The sequence below is a fragment of the Magnolia sinica genome, chromosome 10 (assembly GCF_029962835.1).
Source record: "Magnolia sinica isolate HGM2019 chromosome 10, MsV1, whole genome shotgun sequence".
NCBI classification, from domain to species: Eukaryota; Viridiplantae; Streptophyta; class Magnoliopsida; order Magnoliales; family Magnoliaceae; genus Magnolia; species Magnolia sinica.
The window spans coordinates 14173394-14192805 of record NC_080582.1 but is presented as its reverse complement, the minus strand read 5'-3'; the positions used below and the strand labels follow the sequence as shown (position 1 = coordinate 14192805).

General features: G+C 40.6%; 1 pseudogene; it reads left to right on the top strand.

The window, feature by feature from the left end:
• Nucleotides 1-1380: 1380 nt before the first annotated feature.
• On the top strand, nucleotides 1381-8367 carry LOC131217367 (protein STRICTOSIDINE SYNTHASE-LIKE 10-like; annotated as a pseudogene).
• The last annotated feature ends 11045 nt before the right edge of the window (nucleotides 8368-19412 follow it).

The window sequence follows — 19412 nt, the reverse complement described above, 5'->3', positions numbered from 1 at the left end:
TGGGCCAAAGAGCATACCCTTCGATCCATTGGGCCACGGTCCTTATATGGGTGTCTCAGACGGTCGAGTTCTTAAATGGCAAGGCGCGGCAAGCGGCTGGACTGAGTTTGCGGTCACTTCACCCATAGGTAACAATGAACGGTTGTGATTATCAGCAAATGTGTATCTTGATGTTGCACTAGATTTTGTACATGTGGGGCCCATGGTTTGATCATTCAAAACTTTCATCTAATGGGCCATGTTGAGGATGGGGGGTGAAAGAAAAAATCAGGTTGATCCAAAACTCAAGTGGGCTACACTACATGAATGGCACGTGGATGCCCACCATTAAGAACCTTCCAGATTGTGTGGGATCCACTGTGCTTGCATGCTATCCAATCCAGGTGCGAATTAGGTGAATCGGGGGTAACAGCTTAGTCCCTGACTGTAGGGCCCACCTTGATGTGTGTGTTGTACATCCACGTTGTCCATTCCTTCTTTTAGCTCGTTTTATGGCAAGGCCAAAAAATATAGCTGATCCAAATCTCGGGTGGACCATGCCACAGAAAACAGTGATTATTGACCATTAAAAACTTCTTGTGGGGCCCAAAAGTTGGAGATCTAAGCTGATATTTGTGCTTTCGCTTCATTCATGTCTATGTGACCTTATCAACAGATTGGATGGTAGATGAATATTATGATGGGCCCCAGGAAATTTTTTATCATGGGCATTCAATGACAACCGTTTCATGTGGTGTGATCCAGTTGAGATTTGGATATGCTTCATTTATGGACCATGCCCTAAAATGAGCTGAAAATTTGATAGATCGGAGTGGATATACAAAACATACATCAAGGTGGACCCACAGTAAGGACTCACCCACTAAGCTGTTTACGGCCGATCGGTCCCAGATCCACCAAGGCAGGTGGGACCCCTGATTGTGGGTACAGATGGTGCATGCACCAAAATCCCCCAGATTGGAAGATCCTATCCATAGAATGTTTGACCTTTTCTTGATTGAATGTGAACTGCTCCTGTATTTTATTCCCAAACTACCTATATGTTGGCCACCTATTTATGGATATCCATTTGGGAGATCACTTGGGCAATCCAAAGTGGGGCTCTCTTTTCAACCTTCTATTTGCATGCACTGGCTTAAAAGGTAGTGTAGTTTTATTAAGGTAGCATTTGGATCATTATCCATCTACCATCGCACCATCAGATAAATAGTCTGGATCTGTAAGAACCGACCCCATTAGTATAATTTGGGAACACGAGTACATTTATCAAATCCTCGGGCCTAAGATTATATAATGCCAAAGAGAATTGGGTTCTTACAGGTGGGCCCGCTGTTCTTTGATCTGGACCTTTGATCTGATTTTCCCTAGCATGGATGGGAAATGCACGCACGCCTATGGAGGATCATATGCTTTTGCTTTGTTACAATTAGGAATGAGGAGTGCAATGGCCATGATAAGCCTTGGTTAGAAGACACATGCGGTAGGCCACTAGGCTTGCAATTCAATAAGGCCACCGGTGATCTATACATTGCGGATGCTTATCACAGGCTCTTTGTGGTGGGGCCCACCGGAGGATTGGCCACCTAGCTAGCCAGTGGGGCCCGAGGGGTCCCCTTTCGCTTCACCAACGGTCTGGATATTGACCAGATGACCGGGATTGTTTATTTCACAGACTCTAGCATGATATACACAAGGAGGTACTATTCCATCGCTCATACCAACTACTGCATTTTATATATCAAGCTTGAAGATTACTTCTTTCTTGCTTGACTGATGCCAAATATCTAAGCATTCATGAGCAATTAGAGTAATTTTCATAATTTCTAGTTCTTTAATATCTAGTTCTTGGATTATTATTTTTTCTAAAAGTGCTTTGTATTTCGCTTCACACTTTCTAAGACCTCTTTCTTCCAATCTTTAATCTTTTCTTTCAAGAGCTTTAGCTTCTGAAATAGCTTGAAACCGGCAAAATTTTCTATTGAGAATGATTCCCCTCACTCTTTTACAAGAACTAACAAACTTTTAGTTTGGATCCACGCTAATTTAAATTGAAATGGGCATTGCCCCCAGTTCTCTTCTTCTAAGGACAACAAGATTGGACAATACTTATCGAATAACAGGCAAGGGAGCCCTCTTTAATGTACTAGAGGGAACTTCTCCACCTAATCCAATGACAATAAAAATTTGTCAAGCTTTGATTTGATAGGATTGCCTAATCATTGGTCTATATGAACATCACCATGTACATGGAAGGAAATTAAATATTACATCTTTTATGATAATGCAAGAATATTTGGACAATTCTCTACTATTTTTACATTATTTCTTTATCCTAATGAGATTTTTATAGAGATGCATTACCATATACATGGGATGAAATTGAATATTACATGTATCTTTAGCTATTGATGACTTCAATTAGACCATAATTCTGTTGAGATGTGGAGACACATCCGAGGGTCACTCGACCAGTCGAGTGCCCTGCTCGACCGGTCGAGTGGCCCACTCGACTAGTCGTGGACTGGCTCAACTCAAAGTCCAGTGAGCATCAATTTTTTGGTTCTGAGGTGCTCGACCGGTCGAGGGGTCTGCTCCACCAGTCGAGGTTACGCAGATTCGTTTCTGGATTTGATGTGGACTGCAGATTTTTGAGTCGGCTTTCGCAAGGGTGCGAAAGGAAAGTTACCTAAACTATATATAGGTGTCCCTAGGGCTTTTCTAGGGTATGAGAAATAATTTTAAGGTATTGGCAAAGGGTTTTCTCTGTATTTTCAAGGGAGAGGTTAGTATATTGCCTTGTAATTTTCATTTTTCTTCATAGTGGAAGTTTGCATCCATGGTTTGTTACCCTAGTTTGAGGTTTTTTCCACGTATTTCTTGTCTTGTGGTTTGTTTGGATTGCTTTGATCTGTTTCTAGTTTATATTTCTTCTTGTTTATCGTTTGTGGGTGAGATCGGAGATTAGATCTCGGTTCACTGCGTTGTTGGCATGCTGCGCAACAACTGATATTAGAGCTATTGGTTTAGTTCTATTGGGAGCGATGACTGAAGAAGGAAAAATTAAAATTGAAAAGTTTGATGGTTCAAACTTTTCCTTCTAGAAGATGTAGATGGATGATTATTTATATCAAAAGGACCTATATATTCCTCTAGGAGGGAAAGAGAAGAAACCAGAAAAGATGACAGATGATGAATGGTTTTTTACTGGATAGGAAGGCCTTAGGAACGATCTGACTCTCTTTATCTAAGAGCGTCGCCTTCAATATATCAAAGTTGAAAGCCACAAAAGAATTAATGGAAGCCCTAACCACCATGTATGAAAAACCCTCAGCATCCAAAAAGGTTCATCTTATGAAACAACTATTCAACATGAAGATGTCAGATGGTGAGAGCGTGGCTGAACATCTAACGAGTTCAATACAGTCACGAGCTAGTTGGAATCCGTTGGCATTATTTTTGAGGATGAGGTCAGGGCATTATTGATCTTGTCCAGTTTGCCAGACAGTTGGGATGGTTTGGTGATTGCTGTGAGCAATTCTTAAGGGTCGACAAAACTAAAATTTGACGACGTGACCGGGCTAATTCTTAGCGAAGAATTTAGAAAAAAGGCATCAGGAGTTTCAGCGGACTCAGGGAATGCTCTAAACGTTGAAGGAAGAGGAAGATCGCTGAACAAAAGAGGCAATAAATACGGACGTTCTAAGTTGAGGAAGAAGTCCAAGGGACCGAAAGATAAAGAAGAGTGTTGGCATTGCGGCAAGAAGGGGTACATGAAATGTGATTATAGGGCGCTCAAGAAATAAGAAGGAAGCTCTCAAGGCGAGAAGGATTTAGTGAATCTATCTAAGGAGAGTGACACAGAGGCGTTGATCCTGTCTCTTGATGCAAGGAATGAGTCTTGGGTTATAGACTCGGGTGTTTTGTTTTATGCCACTTCATGTAAGGAAGTTCTGCGTAATTATGTATCAGGTGACTTTGGGAGAGTCTACCTGGGTGATGATGAGCCGTACAGTATTGTTAGAAAGGGATACGTTTATATAAATCAGAAAGACGAAACAACTTTGAAATTAAAAGATGTTAGACATGTACCGAGTTTGAAACGTAACTTGATCTCTGTGGAGCAGTTGGCTGATACCGGTTATGTGACGACATTCACCAGTGATTCATGGAAGATCACAAAAGGTGCCTTGGTTATATCTCGAGGCAAGAAGGAAGATACTTTATATGTGACTTCAGGATTGTACAGTTCACTCGCAGTCACATCAACTAGAGTGAATGGGCAGTTATAGCATCAAAGGTTGAGACATATGAGTGAGAAAGGGATGAAAGTGCTATTGTTAAAAGGGAAGCTACCAGGGCTGAAGTCTATTGACTTGGAATTCTGCGAGGATTGCATATATGACAAGCAGAAGAGGGTAAGTTTCAAAAAGACAGGACACACTCCAAAGACACATCTGTTGGAGCTTGTACACACTAATGTGTGGGGACCGGCACAGGTATTATCTCTTGGTGGCTCACGTTATTTTGTTTCTTTTATTGATGATGCTAGTCGAAAACTGTGGGTTTATTTCTTAAAGCACAAATCTGATATATTTGATGTATTTAAGAAGTGGAAAGTAATTGTAAAAAACGAGACAGGTAAAACAGTAAAATGTCTCAGATAAGATAATGGGGGAGAGTACTGTGATAAGAGATTTGATGAGTATTGTGCGGTAAATGGAATCAAACATCAGAAAAAGATTCCAGGGACACCACAGCAGAATGGTGTGGCTGAGCGCATTAAAAGGACCATCCTTGAGCGCGCTAGGAGCATGAGGTTACATGCAGGGTTGCCCAAGACCTTTTGGGCAGATGTTGTGAATACTGCTGCATATTTCATCAATAGAAGTCCCTCAACACCATTGGATAGTGAGCTACCAAAAGAATCGTGGACTGGGAAAGAAGTGAACCTTGTACATTTCAGAGTGTTCGGTTGCACTTTATATGTTCACATTGATGCAGAGCATAGAAACAAGCTGGATGCGAAGTCTAGGAGGTGCACGTTTATAGGCTACAGGCAGCATGATTTTGGCTATAGGTTTTGGGATGCAGAAAATAGAAAAATCATCAGAAGCAAGGACGTAGTCTTCAATGAAAAAGTGATACATAAGGACAATGTGCAGGAAAATAAAGCTGAGAAAAATGAATTCGTAGAGTTGGAAGAGTTACCAGACACGGGTGTTATAGCGCCACAGGATGATCATGCCCAGGAGCATTGTGAGGCAGAGCTACAGACACCGGTTGTGAGGAGGTCTACCCGGGAGAGAAGACCCACGGTCCGATACTCACCCTCCTTACATTATCTACTACTAACAGATAATGGTGAACCAAAGTGTTTTGAAGAGACATTACAATCGGATACATGGGTTAAGTGGGAGCAGGCCATGGATGATGAGATGGACTCTCTTGAGTCTAATCGTACATAAGAGCTAGTCACTCTACGCAAGCGTAAGAAAGCTCTTCAAAACAAGTGGGTTTACAGACTAAAGGAGAAGCACGATGGTTCGAAACAGTACAAGGCTAGACTGGTTATGAAAGGGTTTCAACAAAAGGCAGGTATCGATTTTACTGAAATATTTTCACCTGTGATGAAAATGTCTATGATTCGCATGGTCTTGAATATAGTGGCTACAGAGGACTTACATCTAGAGCAGCTAGATGTTAAGACATCCTTTCTTCATGGGGACCTTGAAGAAGAGATATATATGCATCAGCCGACAGGATACGTGGCACCAGGAAAGGAGAACAAGGTATGTAGATTGAAGAAGAATCTATATGGCTTGAAGCAGACCCCTAGGCAGTGGTATAAGAAGTTCGATAGTTTCATGTCGGGAAACGGTTACAGGAAATGTCATGCAGACCACTGTTGTTATTTGAAGAAGTTTGATACGTCGTATATCATCCTTCTTCTGTACGTTGATGATATGCTTGTGGCCGGTTTAAGCATGAAGGACATCTCAGATCTCAAAAGACAACTGTCTAGAGAATTTGCCATGAAGGATTTAGGAGCTGTAAAATAAATCCTAGGCATGAGGATAAAGTGTGACAGGGAAAACAAGAAACTGGTTTTGTCACAGGCAGAGTACATAGCCAAGGTACTTGATCGATTCAATATGAGAGGTGCTAAGCCGGTTAACACTCTATTAGCCAACCACTTCAATCTATCTAAGAAGCAAGGTGCAAAGACGCAAGAGGAACGAGACTACATGGCTAAAGTCCCATACGCGTCAGCTATTGGGAGTCTCATGTATGCTATGGTGAGCATGAGGCCAGACATTGCTCAAGCAGTGAGAGTTGTTAGCAGGTTCATGAACAACCCCGGGAAGGAACATTGGGAAGCTGTGAAGTGAATCCTTAGATACCTGGTAGGTATTAAGGATGTAGGGCTGTGCTATGGTGGATCGAAAATCAAGCTATAAGGATACGTGGATTCAGATTTGGTAGGAGATATTGACAGCAGAAGAAGCACTATGGGTTATGTCTTTACTCTGGGTAGTGCTGCAGTTAGTTGGGTCTCTCAGTTACAGAAGATAGTATCTATCAGTACGATGGAAGTAAAATATGTTCGGCTAAAGAAGCGTGCAAGGAGATGGTGTGGATGCAAGGTTTCATGTAAGAGTTGGGTAAGAAGCAAGCAGTTTGCAAGCTGTACAGTGACAGTCAGAGTGCAATACACTTGACTAAGAATTCAGCCTTTCATTCAAGGACCAAGCATATTACCATCAGATATCACTTTATACATTCGTTATTGGAAGATGGATTGATTGTTCTGGAGAAGATTCATACAAGTGAGAATCCTGCAGATATGCTGACCAAGGCAATCATATGGGAGAAGCTGAAGCTCTGTTAAGCTTTGATTAGTCTTTAGGCTTGAAGACGGGGAGGTGGTGCACTCCAGATGTAAAAGACGAAGGTTTATAGCGATATGTCTCCAAGTGGGAGATTATTGAGATGTAAAGCCACATCTGGGGGTCGCTCGACCAGTTGAGTGCCCTGCTCGACCGGTCGAGTGGCCCACTCGACCAGTCGTGGACTAGTTCGACTCAACGTCCAGCGAGCATCAATTTTTGGGTTTCGAGGTGCTCAACCGGTTGTGGCCCATGCTCGACCGGTCGAGGGATCCGCTCGACCGGTCGAGCAGTCTACTTGACCAGTCGAGGTTACGCAGATTCATTTCCAGATTTGATGCGAATTGCGAATTTTTGAGTCAGTTTTCGCAAAGGTGCGAAAAGGAAGTTGCCTAAACCATATATAGGTGTCCCTAGGGCTTTTCTGGGGTATGCGAAATAATTCTAAGGTGTTAGCAAAGGGTTTTCTCAGTATTTCCAAGGGAGAGGTTAGTATATTGCTTTGTAATCTTCGTTTTTTTTCATAGTGGAAGTTTGCATCCGTGATTTTTTACCCTAGTTTGGAGTTTTTCTACGTATATCTTGTCTTGTAGTTTGTTTGGATTGCTTTAATTTGTTTCTAGTTTATATTTCTTCTTGTTTATCGTTTGTGGGTGAGACTGAAGATTGGATCTCGGTTCACTGCGTTGTTGGCGTGCTGCGCAACAAATTCATCAAACCTTTTCTCTTGTAGGGACAACACATTAGTCACTATAAGCGGCAATCAGACAGGAAGATTGTTGAAATATGATCCACGGGGCAAAAAGGTGACTGTGTTGCTTAAAGGCCTTGTCTACCCAAATGGGGTGGCAATTAGTAAGGATAGCACATTCCTCCTCATCGTAGAGACCGGCACTTAAAGAATAATGAGGTTTTGGCTTCAGGGTTCTAAAGCCGGAGCCCTTGAAGTTTTCACCCAGCTATCAGGATACCCAGATAACATCAAAAGGAACCCTAGAGGAGAATTTTGGGTAGCTATTGCATCCATCAACGGTGTGATTGGAATGTATTTTTATGAGAAGGGTGAGATCATGGAGGTGTTAAATGATAAATTTGGAAAGATTACCTCACGTCTTAGTGAAGTAGGAGAAAACAATGGGAGTTGATGGTTGGGATCTGTGGTCACACCCGATGTTGGCATATACAAGCTTTAGACACTTGTATAGTTAATTTGTTAGTAATGTGGTTAATTATAACATTTGTTTATGTTTTCAATGTTGCCATTTACAAGCTTTAGACACTTATATAGTTAATTTGCTAGTAATGTGGTTAATTATAACATTTGTTTATGTTTTCATGAAATTATATTTTGTTCAATTTATTGAAATATTGAACCTATGCTCAGGGTTTGAGTTAGTTGCATATCAGACTTTAAAACTCACCAACTTGACTTGAAATCAAGTTGAAGTGAGTCGCTCACTTACTCGAGGAGTTGTTCTTGGCAGAGAGACCTTTGGATGGTTTGAAGAAACCCGAAATCTTATAATTGACTAAGAAGTCAAGAGCTTTAAGAAAATCTTGTAAATGCAATTGCAGTCTTTGCAGAGGATTATTGGTTGAAGGTGTGACAACTTTTTTTTTTCACTTCGTGATCTCAAGAATCATGTAGAAGAGAGCTACCAAAGGTTCGTAGATTCTCTCTCCCTTTCCATGAACTCGCATACTAAATTAAGAATATCTTCCCTGATAATTTCCCAGAAGAATGTGAAAAAACAGCTCGAGTAGCCATCTAGTCTCGACACATTATCTTGAGGAATAGAAAATGTTGCTGCCTTCACTTCTTCCATATCTAGAGCGTGCAAAAGGTCTTCATTATATTGGTTTGGAACTAAACCAGGGATACTGCTAAGGATATCATATGCTGGACCAATACCTTCTGATGTATAAAGGGAGCTGTAGAACCTGACTACTTTTGTCTCTATCTCTGACTGAGATTCCAAAATAACTCCCAATTTTATCTTTATCCTATTTACAAATAATCAATGTTGCTTCTCCATGATGGAGTCGTGAAAGAATCTTCTCCATAACAGGGTCGTGAAAGAATCTATTGTTGCATTCTCCTTCCGGCAGCCACTGGTTTCTAGACTCTTGCTTTCAGAAGCTTTCCTCCTGAAGTAGAGCCATAACCAGCTTGGATTTTGCATCCTCAAGGGCCGTACCTCGTTCCTTTGATCTGGACAATGTGAGATCATGTTCAGCCTTCAAAACTACATCATTTGCGACTCTAACACTTCAGAAAATTTCTCCAAACTCATTGTTCCATTCCCTCAGCTTAGATTCCAACTTCTTTATGTTCTGAAAGACTTTGACGATCAGTGATGCAAACAACACCGTCTCCCATATTTCCTTCACCACCTCTTTAAATTTGATGTGGTTTGTCCACAGTATCTAAAATCTAAATGGCTTCGAGGAGCTGTCCACTACTCCCTTCACAGGCACCAGAATAGGAGAGTGATCAAATAAGAGATGAGAGAGGTGAGAGACTTTGAAGGTAGAGATTCCCTTACCCACTCACTCCATGTTAACTAGTACCCTATCAAGTCTTACTCATGCTCTCCTATGACCTTGTCTGTTATTACACCAAGTAAACCTTGAGCCTCTAAAACCCGCATCTATTATATGCCAACATCATCTATAAAGTTGTTTGAATTCCACCATAGCTCTAATTTCCAGAGTGTTGCCCCAAGCCTCTCTTCAACATCCAATTAACATTAAAATCACTACAAACTAGCCATGGACCCGTGATCTAGCCGCCCAGCTTTGCATTTTTACTCTTGCGCCTTGATCGTGGAACTTTGCTCGGAGGCTTCTATCAAATCCCAATTCCTTTGCTACTTAAGGTAAGTTAGAGATATTAACCATAGGCTCTCGAAGCATAAAAATACAAGCCTTACTATTTCTCACCAAACGTCATATCATCGGCCTAAGCTTGCATTGTCCAATTCCCAATTTTCATCCAATTCCATATTTTTCTTCATCACCAGCCTTTTATCTTTATTTCTAGTGCCCCTTTCCGGCTCTAATTCATCCTCTTTTTCATAGTAGAGTTGAAGAGGATATGCTCCAAGGAATCCCCATTATTTGGAAAGCCCAGAAATTACCCAACCACAACTTGAATTTGAATGTTACTATAGTCGTGCAAGCAGGAAACTCAAATAATATGCCCTTGTACACATCCACCAAAAAAAACGTAGGGGTTAGGGGATGTAATGAAGGGCTGTCCATCTAGTTAAAGGATCCAAGCAGGTTCTTATGACCCATAAGGCTAAAGGTTCCAAGTCAGCCACTAGTCAATGGCCGTAAACAAATGAAAATCTAACAGACACCAAAATTATTAGGTGATAACCAGCTCTCCTCTTCTCTCAGGTAATGAAATGCTCACCGAACATATTCATGGCCCGTGAAACAATATCTCCCTCTATACCCAACAGCCTGTACTCGAAGCTTTCCTGCAAAAATAGACGGAGGAACCAAACCAATCACGTTAGCTGATACTCCAAATAACAACACAGTTTTACAGAACCAAATAACTCATTAGAATGAAAATAATTCAAATATGTCAATCCACCCAGTGAACAACAAGCTTAGTAGCAAATTTCTAACAGTTTATATGATTTGTAGAAATCAAAGTTCTGCCACCAAATGCTAACGGGATGGTAGACGGTGAAATAGTACATGAGAATCAACAATGACCATAATAAAGCCCAAACGCATAAAGGTGGATAAACTACGTCGAGATTGATCTCCGAAATACAGTTCCCCATTGCATGATAAAAATAAACAGATCACCAACTTTAATATCTCTATATCGTTACTGAATAAAATAGAAAAAAACAACAAAAGAATTGAATAGTCTGACATACTCTTTCCCCTTCTTCAGACATAATCGAGGCCAAAACTGAAAGTATGTCAGTTGGGTACTTCTGCAATTGGTAAAAACGATGATGAGCTTGACGAGTGATTTCTAAAAGAAATGGTATGGAATAGAGATACCCAAATAAAGGGCTAGTACCTTCAAATCTGAATCTGCCATTGTTTCATAAAACACTAATGGGGATGAATGAATTTCAGACGCTTTGAAACAGATATTATTGAGCTCGTTGTCATCATAATCATAAGTTAATGTTTGGAATTGTAATATTACATTGGCAGTTCGATAAAGTTCCCATGTTTTATCTAGTGCAATTTGTGGTAATCTTAATGTTTTCAACAATATTTATGGGGGCCCTTAAGAAGCAATGACCATTGGACTTTTCTAACCTTATGGTTAGACAATAATACAAGGGGCCATAGTAAGAGCAAATATATGATGGTTGGGATCTCAAAATCTAGAAGATTTTTTGCTTATTCCTAATCCACTTTACATTAAATAACATCGATGGTCTAGATCAATGAAAAATTGGTACCACTAATATGAAATGGGCGTCTCAGGATGCTATTCCTATTGTGATTTATTAACACTCTATGGTGTTATTTGGATTTGGGCAAACTTGTGCTGCAACAAGCGGTTAGAATAACTGTACATGTCCATCATTTGTTTTACCCCTTTGACGGGAAATGCATTTTTGGATTAGTTATGGTTACATGACCACTAGACCATGGACTGGGCATCTCTAATGGAGAGTGGAACTACTTGTCAATATCAGTTTATGTTTTGGATGCTCATGAAGATTTACACTTATTCATGCAGTTATGTGACATGTTCCAAAGTGTCACGTGTACAATCATCAAAGTTCAAGCATCCCACGTGTGCACGTGTCATCATCAATCCTTTATGGTTTTTTTTTTTTCGAAAAGTGGGGACTAGCCCCCTGTATCTTTGTTAATTTGAAACAAGGATGTAGATATTGAACTTTCGGGTGGGCTACACAATTACATTGGGCCTCACCTATCATTTCGCCTAATTGGCAAACGGAAAAAAGGAGAAAAAATAAAGAAGAAACTGGAGGAGAGGGAACTGCTGCAAGCGAGTAAAATCTGGATTTCGCTGAAGTCAGGGACACGCAACTGTCCCATATTAGCATCAATAGGAGGCACTCATGCAACTGGTTGGCCCTGCTGCCTAGCAGACAGCCAAACACCTACATGCCGCTAGCTGCAAAGCTTCATTCCACGTCAATCTTCAGCCTCAACCAAACTGCCATCAATCATCAGCCTTGTAGCACACCCCCAGTCAAGCATCAGTCCTACAAGAATGTTGTTGCAGCCAGTCATCCACAGCAATGGCGTCTCAGACAGACAGTCCTGAATCATGTGCAGAAAAACAGGGGCCCATCTGCAGGAAAAATTTAGAGATTCTCAGCCCACTCCCTTCTTAGTTATCTTGCTCATAATCAGTCCTACACCCGCTTTATCCAGCACTAGAGAGCATCTAATGCTTTTTGGAAGGTCAGCTTTGTTACAATAGAGCTTGTTTGGGCACCTGTCTCTTGCGATCTTCGCCAGACCATCCGCAACCGAATTACCTTCTCGGAGGGTGTGAGAAAAAAGCAGGTTGAGAGGCCGAATCAACCTGTGAATGATGCCCATATGGTACCATATGCTTTAGCATCCTGAGACTCGTGGGTTTTTGGCCGCTTCTACAATGATTCAGGAGTCAGTTTCAACTATGATGTCGGATAAACCCATCGCTTCGCAGTACTTTAGCCCGTCATCATCAATCTTTGAGCACTAAAAAATGTGGCACATGTGCACATGGAAAACATGCCACCAACCAATCAAGTTTGACAAAAAAGGGATGAAACTACTCCTTATTGAATATAAAACTCTGTCCATCCGAATTCCCCTGTCGAGCAAGACCCCATCCAAATCTGGTTATGGTAAGCAAGTCTATTTGTACACTTAACTTGTTTATATAAGGTGAATAACTTCAACCATAGTGAGAGTGATGATCTGTCTTTTGGTATGAACTTCATAGAGCTTCTAAGTCAGAACTCAAAGCTAGTGCATTAAGCAAGTCCAGTGCTATTGGGTTAGAGAATTCCCTCATCTAAACAAGTATAGATCATGGAAACTTATTGCTATTAGGGTCTGCAACCATTTGATTCATTGCTTCTGTCTTGTAACCTTTAGGCCTGGTAGTAACAACCTGTCCATGACCCTACTAGCCTTGACAACATGCTGTGGATTGCTGATCATACAGAGCTTGCCCAAATCCAAACAGGCCCCATGATTCCTTTTAATTTTGTATGAAAGAATACCAAAATAGTTGAGATCTGGTAAGGAAATGAAAGTTTCGAGAATGTTTGTCCTAGTTTAATTGGAGTGGGCCATTCACCTGGTGCATGACCACTGACTGGTAAGAGTACCCAAGGTTCTTGACTGAGGACTTAACATTCGACTACAACATTCTATGCTTATCTACAAGATCTACAAGTGTGTGGCATGCATGTTTCATTGGTTAGAATTTTACCTTTCGTTTTACGATTATCTTTTTATTATAAAAAGTTTCATTGGTTAGAATTTGACCTTTTCCTTTTACGATTATCTTCTTATTATAAAAAGTCTACTGTGGTACTGATGAATTTATCCAATTTTTCGGGCATCTTCTTCCAACGAGTCTGTGTCCACATACTTAAATGCTGCCGTCACTTTCTTCTTAGCAGTACACACCCACAATAAACGAGCACTGGTATCTTCACTGTTTGGATTAGGTTAGAATATTTTTTGACACTTCCATCCACTAATAAGGACTTTGATTATTTAATTTCCTATACATATAAGTGTTAGCGCAATATCTACTTCTTCATTTACCTCTTCTAGAAGTTTTGGTTTTTCTGCTCAATCGTGGTTAATCCAACTGTCCGGTTGTGATCCACCAAGTTACTAGGTATGTATGTGTTAAATGCAACACAATTGTGGTGAAAACAACCTCTTGAGCCTCACAATGATGTGTTGATGACATCCACTTCGGCCATCATGAACACCCTCCCATGTTTGGCCAGGGGCCCAAAATCATGTCAATCCATGACTTAGGTGGGCTACACCATAGGGAACGCTTGAGAGTGCACACCCTCCTCCCAATCATTCTTGCTCGTGTGGCCCGAGTCATGGATTGGCCTGGTTTTTGGGCCCATGGCCAAACAAGAGAGAGCATACGTGATGGATATAGTGAATGTCATTAACACATCATGGTGAGACTCAAACAACTCATTTGCACTATAATTATAGTGAAAACATTTGCACTAAACAAAGGTTGAAGGTGTTCTGAGTAATTCCAACTGCTCAAAGTCTCTCTCTCTCTCTCTCTCTCTCTCTCTCTCTCTCTCTCTCTGCAAAGAGATTCAAACCAATTCAGATGTTCTAAAATACATCTATATTAATCCCTTACAAGCTTTGAAATGCCAGTGAATTGTTCCTTAAACAATGACCATTTTCTCGAAATGACTTGCTTGACACTGCATTCCTCATAATGGCTACAAGTTCTTAGAATGCCTGCTAGTTACCATGGGCAAAGGCTAAAGATGGGGTTCTTACAGATATATGTAATCTGGTTTTGTTTTTTTTGTAAATTTCCAATAAATAGCATTATATATATATATATATAAAAGCCTGGTGTTATCAACTTTAGCTTTTCGCGTTGTTCATATGTTGTTTTGTGCCATAACTCTGTTTTGATCTTTGATATCTGAATTAATTACAAATCTCAGTTGAAATATACACGTAACATGAACACATTCATACATATGTACATTATGTAAAAGACCACCCCAAGTTTTTTACCCCTTTAATGGTTAATTGAATGGTTGACATGTATCTTGACCATATCACTACAAGAGCAAAAACTTCATGAAGATTTCTATGGTTAGCCAGTCTCATGAGTAGTAGATCAAGCCACAGGTGAGCAGACACAAGTTTCAGACAATCAAGTCATATCTCTGATCTTAGATCCATGGATAGAAGTCTCCATCTACTCTTGGATATCATACATAGCCCAAGGAACGAAGAAAAGGTCATCCAAATGTCACCATACATTGACCACTAAAATGGCTCAAAATCTGGCAAGCAACTGGCCCAGCCACAAAACTAAATCTATGCCACTAGTTTTGGTCGGACAACTAGGGCCATGCAGAAAAACTTTGGTCACACGGACAGAACCCGAGTGACCAGCTCTGGTCATGCAACCAGAGCTCCAGAGACCAGCCTTGTCATTCAACCCAGGTTGGGCCAGCACGGTCTGATTGTGCTGCTTGACCCCGTGATTGCTATTTAGAGGTTGGTTTCCAATGGTTGCAACCGCCAAGAACATGGGATTGTGCAATCTCCCCTTCTGCTTGCTAACACATCAATTAGAGGGCAATAAACATTCCCTTTCAAACAAACAAAAAAAAAAAGAGGAGGAAGAAGAAAAGAAGGAGAAAAAATTGCGATACTTCTACTTGATTGACAATCTTTGACAGACCACAAATCGCGAATTCTTCAAATCATGACCACTCACCTTGTCTTTTAAATCTCTTGTTAATCACACTGTAAAAATGTTATAAATTCCTTAGGAAGAATAAAAGACGAGAATCATACTTCTAATCTTCATTGGTTTGAAGAATCACTTGTTCGAGATTAGGAACCCACTTTCTTACAAAGCAGTTTTCTTTATTCAATGAAATCCTCTGTTTTTTACCCCTTGTAAGATCTAAACTTTGATAAGTTTTCAAACCCCAAAATTCCTGATTAGAAACAAGTCTGTACAATTGAATATACACGCGCACATAGTTTGAATATAAAGTGAATGGAACATGAATGATATTTAGAGGCTCATTCGATCAAAATTCTAGTTTCAATTGCTTTCTTATGGGTGGAAAAATGTAATTGAAGACACGAGCGATGGAACATGTACCAATGTGCCAGACTCATGTGCACAAGATGCAAACCATATACTAAGCTGGTTCTAAAATATAAGCATGCTCTCTTAAAGTGGGTTCTATGTGAACATGCTCTCTTCCAAAACTAGAGCCATGTACTGTTGGGTTGCATTTTTTGGTAGTATAGCATTTAGAGGGAATTTGGAGGAGAGATCCCTTTTAGGCGGATTCCTTTGTCTGTGCAAGCTCTAATCCCATGCTTGAGTTGGAAGAGCTTGAGTTGGAAGCCTCAGTATTCAATTTTTACAGAAAACCCATGTCAGCCATGATTTTCTTCATACCCAAACATGCCTGTAAGCAGCCAAACCCTGGAATCCTTTGTTATTTGTGAGCGATGATTTCCGTCCATTCAAACAACCCATGTTGTATGTTCTCATCATCAGACAAAATTTGATGGTATACATCCAGAAACCTGTGTCTATCAAAATCACAGTCATGATTTAGTTACCACTCTATCATTGCCTTTGGCTTGTGACTTACTCGTGAAACTTTAGTCAGAGGCTCCTATGTCACCTGAGATGCAGTTTCATTTACTCAATACTCAAATCCCAATTCCTTTGCTACTTGAGGTAACTTAGAGAAGTTAACCATAGGCTCTTGAAGCATAAGAATACAAGCCTTACGATTTCTCACCAAACGACACAGGTACAAAATCGTTGGTGCATTCCCCATGCCCCTCGCATTCTAGGATATCGTTTTAATCATCAGATACCCATCCTGATTGCACAACCTGAAGCCTATGCATGCATTGTCCAATTCCCAATTTTTGCCTTATCACCGGCCTTTTATCTTCCTTTCTAGTGTTCCTTGTTGGCCCTAATTCGTCCTCTTTTTCATAGTAGAATTGAAGAGGATATGCTCCAAGGAATCTCCCCTCATTTGAAAAGCCCAGAAATTTGCCCAACTGCAACTTGAATTTGATTGTTACTACAGCCATGCAAGCAGGAAACTCAAATAATGTGCCGTTTCTACCCATCCACCAAAAAAGATGCAGGGGGCAGGGGATGTAACCAAGGGCATTCCATCTATTTAATGGATCCAAGCAGGTTCTTATGACCCATAAGGCTATGGGCTCCAAGTCAGGAGTTCAAGTCAATGGCCATAAACAAATGAAAATACAACAGGCAACAAAATTATTAGGTGATAACCAGCTATCCTTGTTCTCTTATGTAGTGGATTGCTTACTGAGCTTATTCATGGCCCCATGAACCAATATCTCCCTCTGTACCCAACAACCTGTACTTGATGAGTGACTAATGATTTCCAAAATAAAAGGTATGGAATAGCATCATCCAAATAAAGGGCTAGTACCTTCAAATCTGAATCTGCCATCATTTCATAAAACGCTTTTAGTCGCATATTGGGGATAAATGAATTTCAGAGGCTTTTAAACAGATGTTATTGTGCTTGTTGTCATCAAAATCATGAGTTAATGTTTGGAATTGTAATATTGCACTCTGCATTGAATAACATCGATGGTCTAGATCAATGAAATATTGGTCCCACTTATATGAAATGGGCGATCAGGATGCTATTCCCATTGTGATTTATTACAGTCTATGGTGTTGTTTGGATTTGGGCAAACTTGTGCTGCAACAAGCAGTTAGAATAACCATACATGTTCATGATCTGTCTAACTCTGTACGTGGGAAATGCTGCATTTTTGGAAGTCAGAAGAAGAGAACTATTGGATCGTATGTAAATCCCCTGACTCGTACCCACTTGTATTTTAGACTCTCTCCCCCTTTGATTCTGCTTCATTTATCATCCATTAAAACCATGGAAATATTTTATTATTGATTTATTTATTTTTACGGGTAATCCCAAAGCCAGTTTTTAAGCTACTTAGCTTTTCATTTCCTCTTGCATCTTCTGATTTAGGAGCTGACACTCCCGAAAATGAGTTTATGATGAACTACCTACATCTCTCACAGGTTCATTGTCTGCTTCTTTACTAGATGTGTAATGCTAGCAGTTGATATGCATCTGCAGACTCCAAAGAAATTGGTGCACATGCTGACATGTCACAACTGCATGAGATTCAAGCCATTCGTTAGGATGGCATGCCTAGTCTCAATGATAGGCTGGTCAACTCATCAGGTGGGCGACGTGAACAAATTACAGTCAGTTACAGAATGTATAACAGATGGTCTACATTCAATGTGCATATGCTGTTCACATGGGTGCATTCACTGCAGGGTCTACCTGATGAGTGGCTTGGAGTTATATACATGTGTCATGTGTGGTGTGTGCATGGAGCAAAGCTCCAGCTAGGTTATTAATCTGTTGGGTATTCAAACCACCTCGCAGACTCAGAGAAAGATCGAAGACAGAAGTAGACACCGCGTACTAGATGATAAGGCTTTCAACATGGAAGCAGCGCTTGACAGATACATCTTAAGGCTTATCCCAGCTGCTGCAACGGTAAGAATTTAAAGATTAAAGATTTCACAATGGAAAAATAAACATCTTTCTGGGCTCATGATACGAAAGCTGTTCTTGACTGGATGAGTTGTTATTTCAGGTGATAAAGGGCTATGGAACTTGCCGGACTACCATCACAAGTGGCCGAGGGATGCGATCAAGCTTGTTACTGCCCCAATGCTTCCGATTTCAGCAGAGTGGTTAAATGAAATACTAGAGTAGGCATGGCCTTTACTTGTTCATCAGTTCATTATGGAGTAAACCATGACTGATTCTAGCTGCACATTATTATTTCATCTCCATTATAGTGAAGGAATGTGATGTCTACCCCCTGGAGTAGGATTTGGATTCCACACTGCATATGTTCCAGTACTGGAATGTCTGACGTCCATACCATTCATCTGGTGGGTTCTGTCATCAGGTGGTCACCCAAAGAAATGGATGGCTAATCAGGATGGACCCAACCATGTTTGACAAATGGGTGTTCCCCATGCTGACCAGACCAGCCTAGTACATACTGGGCTCACCTGATAAATGGCTCAGATCTTGCACACGTTTCACATTGGCTTGTGTGGGGAGAGTAGGATTTGTTATCCTATTCCTTTGGGTTACCATTGTGTGTCTTGCTACATTGCATCTCTACTGTCTACACATAACAAGAATTGGGAGGGGCAAAATAAGTTATTGTAGTTAGAATAGTTAAACCATGCAATTGAAAGGGTATTTAGGTAATTTATGGTGAAACTGCTGGGTAACCCATCTTTCCAAAAAAAAAAAAAACAAAAAAAAAAACTATGGGGTAAGCCATTGTCCCTTCCCACCATAAAGATACTTATTACAGCTTTCTCCTCACCTCTCCCACAACTAGGATGGACCAACAGTCCGTAGTCAACTTATGTGTAGGTGTGTAGAACACCTAATGACCAGACTGGCCTGACTTATTGGATACAGTGGGATCACCTAATGAATGGCTCCGACCTTCCACATGTGTCACATTCGCATGTGTAGCAAGAGGAGAATGAAATCGTACTCTATGAGTAGCCTTTACATGGCCGGCTATTTGATGTTCTCATATCCAGTGATTGCAACATTCCCAGAATGGACTATATATTGGTTAATAATATTGATGTCACACAGTGCCGATACAAAATTGGGTTGTAGTTGGGGAACTTAGAGTATCGGTCAATGTATCGATGATATCTCG